The sequence below is a fragment of the Pipistrellus kuhlii genome, unplaced genomic scaffold (assembly GCF_014108245.1).
Source record: "Pipistrellus kuhlii isolate mPipKuh1 unplaced genomic scaffold, mPipKuh1.p scaffold_m20_p_8, whole genome shotgun sequence".
NCBI classification, from domain to species: Eukaryota; Metazoa; Chordata; class Mammalia; order Chiroptera; family Vespertilionidae; genus Pipistrellus; species Pipistrellus kuhlii.
Genome location: NW_023425584.1, coordinates 45421347 through 45436061, shown reverse-complemented (window position 1 = coordinate 45436061; position 14715 = coordinate 45421347). Strand labels below are relative to the sequence as shown.

Here is a 14715-nt window from a genome sequence, read left to right as displayed (position 1 = left end):
CATCAAGGTAAAAAAAAATTAAAAAAATATGTTGTTATTGATTTTAGAGAGGAAAAATTAAAAAAAAATGTTGTTATTGATCTTAGAGAGGGAGAGAGAGATAGAAATATTAATGATGGGAGAGAACCATGGATCTGCTATCTCCTGCACACCCCCTACTGAGGATCAAGCCCGCAACCTGGGCATGTGCCCTGACCAGGATTTGAAACAGTGACCTCTTGGTTCATAGATCGATGCTCAACCACTGAAAACGTTGGCCAGGCAAAAGAAATTTTTTTTTTTTTAAATTAAAAATCCCTTTATTTCCAACATAAGGGCAACTATCTTTGAGCTTAGTAGATGGCACTTCTAAAGGTTAAACATGTTTATTTCTTCCCTTTACATTCTGGGCCATTCTTCTGCTCTGATGAAGTTCTAATATGTCAGGGATTTTAGCCTGCTTTGTTCAATGCTGTATCCTAATACCAAACAAATGTATGGAGCGTATTAGAAGCTCTCTCTCTCTCTCTCTCTCTCTCTCTCTCTCTCTCTCTCTCTCTCTTTATATATATATATATATATATATATATATATATATATATATATATATTTAAAAATATGTTTTTATTGATTTTAGAGAGAGAAAAAGAGGGAGTGAAACATCAATGATAGAAATATCTATGGCTGTCTCCTGCATGCCCCCTAGTGGGGATCGAGCCCAAAACCAGGGCATGTGCCCTGACCAGGAATGGGATGACGCTCAAATAACTGACCCACACTGGCCAGGGCAGAAGCTCAATAAATATTTGTTAAATAAACAAATTCACCCCAGCTGGATAATGAGTGGAAATGTAGCTGTTACCTGTGGACCACTAAAAAGTCATAAATGGTGTCCAGGCCAGTTAAAAAGCATTTGAGCTCTTACTCTGCAACTTAGTGCATTTGTAACAGCAATGAAAGGGCATAGGCAGAGATATAATTTCTTAAATGTAACCTGGACACACATAATATGTAATTTTGCATAGCACCTTGAATTATTGGAGCAACTAGGTCGGTTATACATAATAGGAACCACAGGGTCAAGGGTGTAATGGTCAAATTATCATTGGTTTCAATTTCTTAACATGGCATCCACTATGTCATGCTTGTACTAGATCTGTTTTCACGTCAGGTGTTCTCAGAAGAGCCGCATTGAAGTGGACATGAGTTTGAAGTAAATGATAGTTGCTAATACTATAGTAATATTTATGGAGTGCTTTCAATATACCATCTCTGCCCTAAGTATTTTACACTCATTTTATGTAATACTGACAAAGGCTCTATGAATCAGCTATTGTGATCATTTCATTTTTTTGATGAGGAACTAGGGACTCAGAGGTGTTTATATTATTACTAGAGGGCCAATGCATGAAATTCATGCAAGAGTAGGCCTTCCTTCCCCTGGCTGCTGGCACCAGTTTCCCTCTGACACCTGGGACCCAGGCTTGCTTCGTCTGGAAGGTCAGTTGGAAGGATGTCTAGAAGGGCGTCTGGTCTAATTAGCATATTACATTTTTATTATTATAGATTATATGTTTATGTTATTATTTTTTACTGTAGAACTTTTAAATTCATGGCATAGCAGCAATAGTATTAGAAAGGCAGTGAGGTACAGTGGAGAAAATAGATGGTTGGTAGAAAACCCTGATTCAGTTCATTAATCTTGATCGCCTCCGAGTCCACTCTGGTCCTTTGTCATCTCATCTGTCACTTTCAAGTAGGTTTTCAAAATCCTTTGTAGTTTTTTTTTAAAGTTGTTATAGTTCTCATTTTGATTTTCTTCCTGAGTAAATCTATCTATTCTTTCTGTCCAATGGAGATTCTCCTTGTTTTCTCTTTTCTCTTTTTCTTTTTATACTGTTCCCTTTCGTTTGGCCTCTTATAATGACTCTACTATACTGTGGATCAAGTGGGATTTGGGGCTGAACTGAGAGTCAAAATAACGAGGCTAATACTTCCTGGGGGAAACCGTATTTCACAGCAAATTTCTCTTCTTTTGACCCTTATCAGAGTTTAAAGTTTTTTTTTCAGCCAAATTAACGATTAACAGGCTTTTGTTGAATAGCTTGAAGCCCTCAGGGCTAGCCAGATGTCACATAGGAAACTGTGTTCTGGTTTCCATCAAATCTGCATTTCCACTTATTCATTCATTTATTCATTCATTCATTGAGCTACGTGACACTTAATGGGTCCTGCCTGTCTGGAGCCAGTGCCATCCGGGGTCACAATGAGTCTCATTTTCCTTATGTCCAGGGAGCTACATAACTGAAGGAAGGGGACTGCTGTACAAACGAACACACAAAACGTTTCCCAGAATGTTGCAGTAAGTGCTATGTAAGCAGCATGTGCTAGTTGTTTGAGGTCTGAAGAAGCTCACTAAATTCTGACTCAGGGAGTCAGGGAAGCTTTTATCCAGGAGAGGCTATTCAAGTTGAATGCTGACAAGTTTGAAAAGCACTCTGTTGATACATTGGTGATTTTCTGTCCCCAGTGACAGCACCACAGAAGATGACATGAGAACATGGTATCGCAGTGCTACTCTCATTTCTGCGCTTTTTGTTACTTTCTCCAGCCGGGCGGAGGTTGGAAGTCACTGTGGAGACAGCATTTAATGGCAGGAATGCCTGCTCAGCAGGTCCACATGCAGGAGAAAATAATGCCCAGGATTCTGCAGGAGGAAGGGCCGCGGGAGGCTGTGCCAGTGTGGGAAAGCTTGGACCAGCTAGACTGAAGAAGCCAATTTTGAATACCCATCCCCTGAGGACTCTCTGTGGGTGGGCTTTTTATCACATTCTTCAGATATGGATATAACAGTTAATTGTTCTTCAGGTTTCCACGTATGTGCTTGGCTGGCCATTCCACAGAGCCATCCCCCCACTTCTAGTCACCAGCCCATAAATATGCAGTCCTCCACTGTTGTCAGCAGGAGGACACAGACAGCAGTAAAAGGGACACATGATCCAGCTGACAGAAGAATGGTTTTGTTTTTGGCTTTATTATTGGCCATAATTTCTGTGATAAGGAAGTTGTATTGGGGTTATTGTTTCTATTTCCCTTCTTCCTGCAGCAGTCGGAGCCTTTGGGTGAGGATTATAGCAGGTGGAGACAGTTGTGGGGGATGTAGGATCATAGCTGTCTAACCCACACAAACCAACCTGCCCTCCCTGCCACTGTAGTTCTTTAAAATACAGTCGGCCCTTGAATTGGCTTTGAGCTGCATTGGTCCACTTAAATGTCAATTTTTTTCAATGAACACTGTAAGTGTATTTTTCTCTTATGATATCCTTAATGACATTCTCTTTTCTCCAGCTTACTTTATTGTAAGAATCCTATCTAATAAAAGAGTAATATGCAATTTAACTATCACTCCAAGAGACAAGATGGTCACCCCCATGTGGCCAAAGATGGCTGCCCCCATGTGGACACAAGATGGCCACCACAAGATGGCTGGCAGGAGAGAGAAGTTGTGATTAGTTGTGGGTGACCAGGTCAGCAGAGAAGGGGAGTTGAGGAAGTCCAGGCCAGGAAGGGAGGGAAGTTGGGAAGATCCAGGCTTGCAGGGAGGGCAGTTGGGGGGGTCAGGCCTGCAGGGGAAGACAGTTAGGGGCAACCAGGCCTGCAGGGGAGGACAGTTAGGGGCAACCTGGGTCAGCTGGGGAGCAGTTAGGTATCGACTAGGCTGGCAGTGGAGTGGTTAGGGGATGATCAGGCTGGCAGGCAGAAGTGGTTAGGGTTAATCAGGCAAAGGCAGGTGAGTGGTTGGGAGCCAGCAGTCCTAATTGTGAGAGGGATGTCTGACTGCCTGTTTGGGCCCAATCTTGGTGGGCCCAAACAGGCAGTCGGACATCCCTTAAGGGGTTCCAGATTGGAGATGGTGCAGACTGGGCTGAAGGACACTCCTCTCCCCCCAACCCTGCCCATGATTGAATTTCGTGTACTGGGCCTCTAGTATAATATATAATACATATAATATACAAAGTATGTGTTCATTGCCTGTTTATGTTCTCAGTAAGGCTTTTGATCAACAGTAGGCTAATAGTAGTTAAGTTTTAGGGGATTCAAAAGTTATGTATGGATTTTTTTACTGTGTGGGGTGATAGTGTCCCAACCCTGTCATTATTCAAGAATCAACTGTACATATAAGCATATATACATTACATATAATGTATAGGTATATAATATAACACACATATATTATAATGTATTATCTCATATAATAAATATATAATGCATGATATATAATACAATATAATAATAGTATGCATCACATAGCATATTATATGATATATATATAACTATATAATATATAAATGTGTATACATATATATGTACTTTTTTAAAGAACTTGTTCAATGCTTGCCAGCCATTGAGTATTTTCTAGGTGCCAACCATGGGACTTGCACACCTGGAAGGTAAGCATTATTTTCTCACATTTTACAGTGGAAGAAAAGAGAGGTACAGGTACAGGAAGTGTAAGAATCTAGTCTGAGAAAGTTAATAAGAGGAGCTAAAACACTCACCCAGATAAAAAAATGTCATACTTTAGAAAAATCTCAAATCACTTAAATGCCTGCTTCTTTCTCTGTGTCCATTCTAATCCTACAAGTAGAGGAGCAGACATTTCTGTGTAAATAAATACATGCACATTTCTCACTGCTTGTGCTTTTGCTGGAATATAGTGTTTTAATTGTGAGAGAGATAATGTTGCATTTTGATATCTTTCCAGCTTCCCATCAACCCCTTAGTATCGCTAAGAGATTGAATACCCGACTGCCACACGAGCATCAGTGTAACGTCTCACTTATCACTGGAGAAACCCTGAGTGGAGATAGCTCAGAGCTTGTCTGTTAGGTACATCTTGCTCTCAGGCCTTCCTGGCGTATGTATGCCAGTGCCCAGACCTCTGGAGACAAGGCAGCCTCCTTCCCTTACCACTCCGGCTGTTGAGAGGAAATCCATCACTTTATGTGCCAGTGGTATAGAGCTTTATAGGCCTAATTGAATTCAACAACAGGGAAGTATGACGGGCAGTCTTCAAATACTGAAAGGGATTTGGAAACAGAAGATAAAATTAATGGGACCTACTACTAACAATCCAAGAATATTAAACCTGTAGTGTTGACTGACTGCAAAGCAGTGATAAGCAACTGAAGAATGTGGAAAATGGCTAATTATGTTCAAGTTTATTTTAACAGCCTGGCATAAACCAGAAAAGCAATCGTTCACTCATTTATTCCATTAATACTTACTGCATGCTTTCTATATATCAGGCACAATTGAGCATTATTGACAAACATTGCCTTTAAATATATCATTTGGCTAAAATATAGGTCTATGTTTCCTTTAGCTTTCTAGTGGTTACTTTTGGGAAAATCTGATTTGAATTACCTCTTTGCCACACCCTTTGCCCAAATCATCAAATTATTATTTTATTTCATTCCATGGCTGTTAATAAAACTTACCTTTCCACAGACTTATGTTTGCAATCTCTGGAACTGTGTAAAACAATACATCTTTGATTTTTTTTTTTATTGTGAGGAATTGATTATGCTACTTACATAAGCATTTATAAAGACTGAGAACATGTGATAAGAATGTTATTAAATAAAACTCACAACAAAGATTCTTAGGCATTTTATGATTATATATAATATTGTTGGTCTGCTTCAAACATAAATGTTAATCAGTATGTGTGAGTAATGGTTAGCTATTTTCCTCTAAATGACCAAATCAAAACTTACTGAGGTTAACTGGGTTGGTGGGGTGAGAAGTCAAGGTGTGGGGTCAAAATGAAAAATCAGGGAGGAAGAAAAGGGGGAAAAAATGAAGCAGATGGGTAGGCACTGCATGGATTTGAAATGTTTCTGAATGCATAATAGGTTTCCATCTGGGGGTGCTCAGGCCCCCTCATCTTTTCCTCCCCGCCTGCTGCCCCACTGTGCTCTCTTCAATTTCTAGGAGACAGCAGAGGACTGAGTGAGGACCCCAGGAATCTTTGGGTAGGTGGGGCTGGGCTAGTGAACAGAATATATTTTAATGGGAGCCAGGTGGGAAACAGGAGGGTAATTCTCAGGAGCAACTTTAGAATAAGAGAGATCTCATGAGGAACTTGGTATTGTTATAGGTTGGAAAAGGATATGTCTTTCTCAGGGTGGGTGTATGTGTAATGAGATGTAGAAAAGAGAAATGAGGTCTGAAATGAAAGGAGAAGGAAGTGTAATTGGCGAGTAATTAGGTGTGCGTGCTATGTGTGGGTGGCAGGTAGTGCAATCTACCATTAGCAGTTCATCTGAGGTCTGTAAAGCATTTATTCACCTGCAGAAATATTGGAATGGCATTCTGTTTAACAATTGCTTGCCCTAACCAGAGTTCAGTGGTTAGAGCATTGCTCTGAAACTAAAGGACTACAGATTTGATTCTGGTCAAGGGCATGTAGCTCAGTTGTAGACTCAGTCCCCACCCTGGTTGAAGTGCATGAAAGAGGCAACCAATCGATATGTCTCTCACGTCAATGTTTCTCTCTGTGTCTTCTCCCTTCTTTCCACTCTCTCTTTAAAAAATATCCTTAGCTGAGGAATAGTAAGAACGAAAATTACTAATATACATTTTTCTTCTTTTAAGTAGGGTTTAAAATGGCTTAATCATAGATCATCTTCTGGGTGCTCCATTTCCTACTAAGTTCCGAATCAATGCAGATTCTGCCTTCCTGGAGCTTATAGTCTCTTGTAGGGTACTGAGTCTTCCCTCCTCTCCCAGTCAAATTAGCTCAAAGTTATTTTCTCCAAACTTCCAGTTTGTATTTTATCCCTTTCCACAAAATCATGACACTTTAATAAATGTTAATGCTCTGACTTTGTAATGAAAAAATTGCAGTAAAATATTAATTAATTTTCATAGCGTGTTGAAAATTTCCAGTGGATAAAGAAGCAAGTGTAATTAGGGTGCTAACTTAATTTTCAAATGAATATTCAGGGATTAAAAAGAAGAGAGAGAGAGAGTAAGAAGTGTGGGGCTCCTGGGATGTGGTTGTTTAACAAGGTAACACATCAATGTCATTGAACATCAATTCATTATTTAGTATGAAACAAAATACATAAGGAAGCAATTTTGGTTTCTTTCGTTCTTTCACAGACACTGAAAAATGATATGACTTCTTTAGTACATATTGTAGTTCCCTGTGGGAGATACAAACTAATTTCTTTTTCTGAGTTTTATTTATTCCCTACTTTCACCTACTTTTTTTTGTGTGTGAAGGGAGGGTGTTATTAATTCTTAGACCTAGCTCCTCACCCCAAATAATCAATAATCTTTTGGAGGGGAAGGGAAAAATTATAGTGATTTTATTTTCCTACCTTTGTATTTCCTACATATAGGAAATTTATGTATGAGAGGTGGCAGTTGTTAAGTATATATAAATAAAAGACATATGTGTATATTTTTAATGGATTGAATCACTGTATTCATCAACAGTGAAATGAAAGCATCTTTTGTCTTTTATAGGAAAGACAATATTTTGTAGGAAATATTGAGCTATGTTTTAAAGGAAAGCTTTTCAGGAAAGAAAACACATATTCCATGAGCTACCAATATGAGAATGTGAATTTGGATGTCAGTGCTAACTTGGAAATTAATCGCAGAATATAATCCTCATTTTTTGGGTTGCTCACATTTTAGAGAATTTTTAATGATTATTTTAGCAGAGGCAGGAAGCAGCCACCAGCACCAACCATGTCATGGTAGGAGTGGAGATCCAGTTACAGACTGCCTGAGTTTCAATTCTGCTTTCTCTCATCTGTAAAATGGGCATGACAGTGCTTACCATAGAAAATTGGTTGTTATGCCAATTTAATGATTTAATATTTATAAAGCACTTAGAATGGATTTGGCATATGGCACTATGGGGTTGTTAATACATGAATGTAAGTAAATCACTCCGTGGTAGATTGGGAATATATTAAAGCACACAGAAGAAGGTGTGTAAGGCAATAAAAATTCATGTGTCTTTGCATTGATATGTATTTTTGCAAGTTCATAGGCTGCCAGTTTTTGCGTATCTTTCCCTAATAATGTCATCTCTTTGTAGCTCTTAGATGCTGATACTGTCCCTAATACTTCTGTTTATATATATATTTTCTTTTTCAGTTTGCTACATATTGTAAAACCTGAATATGGCAGATGGTTTATAATGCCATGTAAGAACTTTTTTCCAATTACGTTTTCATCAGGCAAGCAGCCCGCTGTGATGGGAATAAATGGTGATGACATTGCTATGAAATTGATGTTGTCTGTTCCAAAAGGCTATAGAAACACTGGCCACAATTATCCTTTACCTTTCTAACATGTAAGGTCAAGAATTGAGATAAATAAAGGAAGACTCTGTAGTTTTCCCTTTTCAGAAGAAATAATAATCGAAGTAAACGTGCAAATTTAGATGACTGAGACCTACACAGTTTTTCACGTGAATGACTCTGAACCCCTCAGAATTTGCCTCCCCCCCCCCCCCCCCCAGGCCTAGATGATCCCCTCTGAGATAGGATTAAATTCTGAAAGGTGATTGTCAGCAGCCTTCAAAGCAGATTTGCTGCCATAAAAATCTTTTTATCCAGAAGCATCTTTCCTTTGGGGAAACTGAATGAATAGCATGATAAGTGTCACTTAAGCATCAGTGGTAACTCATTAACAATTTGCATTCGTGGTAAAATATCTACTATCTATCGCTAAGGTCACTGTAGTTTTCCCTTTCCTTCTTGCCATCCTGTTGCCATCTAGAATTTATAAAACACAGGGGCAGAGTTTGTGTGTGTGCATTCCCTGGTGATGAAACAACAAATTCCTTCTTATTCATGCCCATGTACAGACTGATTATGTAAGTGTTATATTTAAATAATTCATTAATTTTCTATCTCACCTAAAATTTTTAAGGTGAATATCACAACATTTTATTTTTAAGTTCTAGTTTTAGCAAAACAGTGACATTTGGAAAGGTCAAGACTACTGACCTATAGGTATTAATAATCCATTTCCAAGTACCATAGTAAATTGTTTTATATGCCTGCAAATGTTTCTCAGAGTTACTGGATTATCACATACTAAAAAATTCAAAAATATCTTTCTGATATTTTTTTCCAACTGAGAAGCAATTCTGCCTCAATCCCAAGTAGTTCTGAATTGTATATTAAAGTATGTCCCATAAAATAATATCATCTTTAGTAGCTATTACTTATATCTATGATTATCTAACAAGATTATGAATGTATTCCTTCTGCTCTTAATATGTCAATGATGGAAAAGAGACCATTGTTTTTTGAGAGTTGTCACTTGTGGGTATTTTTAGAAAAATACCTTCTGGCCAAGTTTTCATTAGCTTCTTTGGGACACTTAGAATTTTTTTGTGATATGAAAGAGAGAGAGAAAGGAAGTAATGATAGCAATGAAGTCCCAGGTCCAAGTCTTTTATTTCTTCGTCTAGTTACTGCTTCTACATTTCTATCCCATTTTTACATGAGCGGAAGAAAAAAAAGAGTTCCAATGACAAGTGGATTTCTGGGTGAGTCAAGCATTCAGGTAGTCTGGGGCGGACTTTGGACCTTGGTGAGTCACCAGAAGTGAAAGAGAAGGTTTAGATCACACCGAGGAAGGTTGGGCTGGGAACCAACTTGAGAAGGAAAGGACTTGAGAAAAACAACTTCCTTGGTAAGATCAGACTGCTCTCTCTCTCTCTCTCTATGACTTACTATTCTATCCAACAGCAAATAGGAAAAAAGGGGGGGGGGGTAGGAAGAGGGGTAATCAAAGCCAAACTAAAATCCGAGGCCTGGATGCGGAAGAGGAAGGCTCAACCCTGAGCTTACAGGTTCTCCCACATTAGCTCCGGAACTGTAATCTTTTTACCCAAGCTGTATCTCTCCCTAAGCATTCAACTGTTCCTAACACATTTCATGGAGTGTCAATTTTGAAAACATGGTTGTTTTAGAGAAGCAGCGTCTCCAGTAAATTAGTGTTTTAGTTGCGAGAAGGTAGAGTACCCGAATTAGAAATGTTTTTTTTATTTCCTTTCAGAAGCATACACAAATGAATGGCCATGATGAAAAACCTTCCTTAGAGTCTGTAATGAACTGTGGTTAGAGGAGGATTAAAAATTGTGTTGACTTTGGCTGTGGTAATTTCAGAGAAGCACTGCCCTTTTATGGGTACTTTTCCCAATGTGGATGCATTTATTTTACTGTTATTACAGCTATCAGAAATAAGGAAAAACTATTTAGTGGGAATAAACTTACTTATTTCAGCACATCTTCATTCGTTCAATCTTTGGAAACGAAGAGATTTTTCTCGTTCATTCCACGCTTTCTGCGGGGAGGATGAGCCCTCTGCTTCTCTCAGCCTCATCATCTCCCCGTAGGGAGAGACTAGAGGGGTAGGCCCTAGTCTCAACACCTCTCGTCACCAGGTGTGGATTGCTGGAAGACGTCTAGTTATAGCTATGGTTAGTGATCAGCATGTTCTGCCCACCCTCCTTTCCTGTTAAGGCTGTTGTGCCTACAGCCACATGGGTTGAGCGATGGGTCTTCTGCCCACCTGCAGAGCTGCCCTCGGTTATGCTGCTGTCTGTGGATTCAGCAGCATTCCAAGGATTACACTTCTAGTCAATGCAGGTATTCAGGACGCAACCCTTTGCCAATTTATATAGGGAATTGAGACCTAAAACTCTACCTCCGTCTACTCTTAAAACAGCCTAAGAGATCCCATGTGAATTAAATTACACACACCAGCGTCCTTTCCATCTAACTTACGTAGAAATATTTGAATGTGAGGGATCAGATACCTGACCTTTAAAGGGATGACACTGGAGTGAGTGATCTCTAAGGATGTAAAGGCTCTGGCAATCCATCAGGTGACTGCTGAAAGCCCAAGGAGCCTGGGAAACATGGTCCTTTTGGGAAAGATAGCCCAATGCAACTCACAGATGAAAAGGGAACTTCACTATTCTTTTACATTTTTTTATGAGTTGCTTATAATTTTTCACATAAGTCTGTTGGTTTGTGCATTTCAAAACTGACAGTTGCAGACGTTTGCAGATTTAAAAAAAATCCCTCGAAGAGTCTCAGTAGACACTACTTCCTATGGGCTGGAGGAACTTCTGAGCTTAGGTTTGAGTTTAAGCACTGGTTCTGCCCCTTACTCGTATTGTAACTGCACAGGTTAAACATTCTCTTCAAACTCAGTTTCTTAATGGGTCACACAGACATTCCTATAGGTTATCTCTCTCTCCCAGGTGGCAGACTGACTTTTCCCGCTGCCTGCTCCTTCTAATAAATAGGGACCATCCTTTCACACCTCTCCAGCACCCTCGCCTTCCGAGAGTAGAAAATCATTTTGATTCTTCCTCACATTATTTCTCCGTCTACCCTCCCTTCTTCATTTCTACAGCCAGTACCCTAGTCAAGATTATTATGACAATGTGCCTGAAATAATGTAGCCGATTCCTCACAGGCATGGACTCCTTCTGTAGCTTCCATTTTACTCCCCTCAATTTGTATCTTATCCTCGCTGCCAATTTAATCTTCTTGAGGCTCTGCTTGCCGCCTATAATTTTTCTTCCTAAGAGTCTTTAGCTGGATCTCTCTGTGAACTGAATAAAGGCCACACTGAAAATGCGTCTAATACATGGTGTACCCTAATGTGTCTAATACTGGGTCAACTGGACCCTGACAATCAATACAATTTTCTCTTGAATTCAGGTTTTACATTTTGGCAAAGATACCAGAAAGTGAGGTTCTGACCTTCTCAGTACATCAATCACATTCAAAGGCATTTGATGTTGATTTGTTCGATTACAAAAAATGGTAACTTTGATCACTTGATGAAGGTGACAGTGATGGGTTTCTCCATTGAAAAGTTACTGAATTTTCTTGTATATAACAAGGATCTTATGGAGAAATAATCCAAGAGTATTTAAGTAGCTAGTTATCACCCTTTCCCCACTAATTTTAGCATCCATTGATAGTTCTTTAAAAAAAAATGTATTTTATTGATTTTTTACAGAGAGGAAGAGAGAAGGATAGAGAGTTAGAAACATTGATGAGAGAGAAATATTGATCAGCTGCCTCTTGCATAACCCTTACTGGGGATGTGCCTGCAACCAAGGTACACGCCCTTGACCGGAATCAAACTGGGACCCTTCAGTCCACAGGCCGATGCTCTACCCACTGAGCCAAACCAGTTTTGGCTGATGATTCCTACTGAAAACAATACTGTGGTGTTTACTTAATGGTGATTTTTAAAAATTGCAACCATTTCTTAATCTACAGATACTAGTTGGAAATGTATCATATAATAAGGAAAAGTTTACTGTTCTTTATTTACTTACTAGAGGCCTGATGCACAAAATTTGTGCATGGGTAGGATCCCTAGGCCTGGCCAGCAATCAGGGCTGATCTGTTGGGTGACCGGCGGGGTAATCAGGGTGCCCCCGTAGGCACCCACCTTGGGGCTTGCAAATCTGGGGGCATCTCCTGTGTTGAGCGTCTGCCTCCTGATGGTCAGTGCACATCATAGCAACCAGCCGTTCCACTGTTCAGTCAATTTGCATATTAGGCTTTTATTATATAGGATTCATCCATTCACTTGTGCATTCATTGTTTATATTAGTATGAACAAGTGAATTCTTATTTTGTGTCCTGGGTTATAATCTATCCAGTCATTTACTTTATTCAGTTTTCTCAGATTTGGCTTTTGTAACTCACCTCCTAGTTGGCTTCTGTGTCCTTTTAGAATATGCTCCCACCCTTTTTAAGCACTTTCATATTTCCAGGCACCACAAGATGTTTCAGGCTCATCTTGTACTTTTCGCAGCTGTTTCTCCAAGTACTTATAGTTTTCTTTTATTGGAGCCCGGTATTTAGAAATCAAGATCTGGGTGCTAGATGGGTTCATTGGTCCTGGGGTTTCACAGTGCTTATCTAGTACTCTTGAAAATTATCAAGGTCATGAAAAACAAAGGACTGAGAACCTTCTTCTATTAAAGGAGGCTTGCAGGCCCCTTGTTGTAAATAAAAAGTGTGATTTTGGATTGGATCCTGGACCAAAAAGAATAAGAGTGGGACATTGGAGAAATGTGAGTAGGTTCTATAGGTTAAGTAGCATTTAAATTGTACTATAATTTTATACATTATAGAGTGTACTATAATTTTATACATATTTATCTCCCTGTCATGGTCATGTAGAAAAAACAATGACCAACCACATTACAACTGATAGTGAAAAAAAATTTTCAGATCTCTGCAACTGAAGAAACTGATTTGAGTTAGGGGACAGATAATTCAGAAAAGAAATAAACGTGTACTTGGTGTTTTAACTTTGAAATGAATTACCAAAAATTATGTCATTAATCTCTTTCTGATGAACATTTTCATTGTCTCTGTTTTTCCAGAATGATATATAACTCTGTATTAAACATATTATTTGATCTTACATTTTTAAACATTTGAAAATCGCCTTGGGTTACGTTTCTTGAAGTGAGGTTGGTTAAATAATTTATGGTATAGCTGTAAGCAGTGTGAAGTCATTAAAGATATAGATCAGCATTTGGCAAACACAGCCTATGGGTCAGATCATCTATGACCATTCATTGACATATTGTCTAAGGATGCTGTGTATTACAGTGCATACGGGGCCTTGGGGCTGCAACGGGCACCATGTGGATCAGACAGCCTAAAATATTTACTATCAGGCCTTTTAAGGAAAAAGTTTTCCAGCACTAATATAGATCTCTAGCATGCAGGTGACAATATTTTTGGGTAAATATGACAATTTTATTACATACTAGAGGCCCGGTGTACAAAATTTGTACATGGGTAGGGTCCCTGGGCTTGGCTGGTAATCAGGGCTGATCTCTGCGGACAACCAGTGGGTAGGGCAATTGGGGGGGCTCCCACTGGCACCCACCTTGGCTGGCAGCCTGGCACAACCACTCGCTGGCCCCAACCGGGACCAGCTCCTGTGTTGAGTGTATGCTCACTGGTGGTCAGTGTGCGTCATAGTGACTGGTCATTCTGCCGGTCGTTCCACTGGTCATTCTGCCACTTGGTATATTTGCATATTAGGATTTTATTATACAGGACTAGAGCCCTGGTGCATGAAATTTTGTGCATGGTGGTCAGCCCGGCCTGTACCCTCTCCAATCCATGATCCCTTGGAGGGATGTCTAATTGTTGGTTTAGGCCTGATCCTGGGATTGCTGGCTCCTAACCATTCACCTGCCTGCTGTCCTGATCCCCCTAACTATTCTCCCCTGCCAGCCTGATCACCCTAACTGGTCTTCCCTGCTGGCCTGATCCCTAACTGCTCTCCTTTGCTGGCCTGATCCCTAACTACTCTCTCCTGCCGGCCTGATCATTTCTAACTGCCTCTGCCTCAGCCCATGACCATGGCTTTGTCCAGAAGGTCATCCAGAAGATGTCTTGTCTAATTAGCATATTGTCCTTTTATTAGTATAGATACTATAATATATATGGATATTCATATATAAAATTAAAGATCCTATTTACTTAAAATTATATATGGACAAAGAGATTTCATAAGATTGTTTACCAAAGTGCTTAGTAGTTACATGTATATATTTTTATGTATAATTTTCTGCATACTTTATAATTTCTTAAAAGGGTTGTATAAATTCTATTTTCACATGTTTATCTCAAA

General features: G+C 39.4%; 1 protein-coding gene across 3 annotated transcripts in view; it reads left to right on the top strand.

Moving 5' to 3' along the window:
* INPP4B (inositol polyphosphate-4-phosphatase type II B) overlaps positions 1-14715 on the top strand; it is a 560042-nt gene that overhangs the window by 160611 nt on the left and 384716 nt on the right. Inside the window, exon 1 of one of the 3 annotated variants that reach the window (XM_036423483.2) lies at positions 9633-9711. The exons of the other annotated variants lie outside the window; for them this stretch is intronic. The gene's annotated coding sequence lies outside the window, so the exon portion shown is untranslated. Of the gene's footprint in view, positions 1-9632; positions 9712-14715 lie in introns of those variants that run through there. 3 annotated transcript variants of the gene reach the window in all.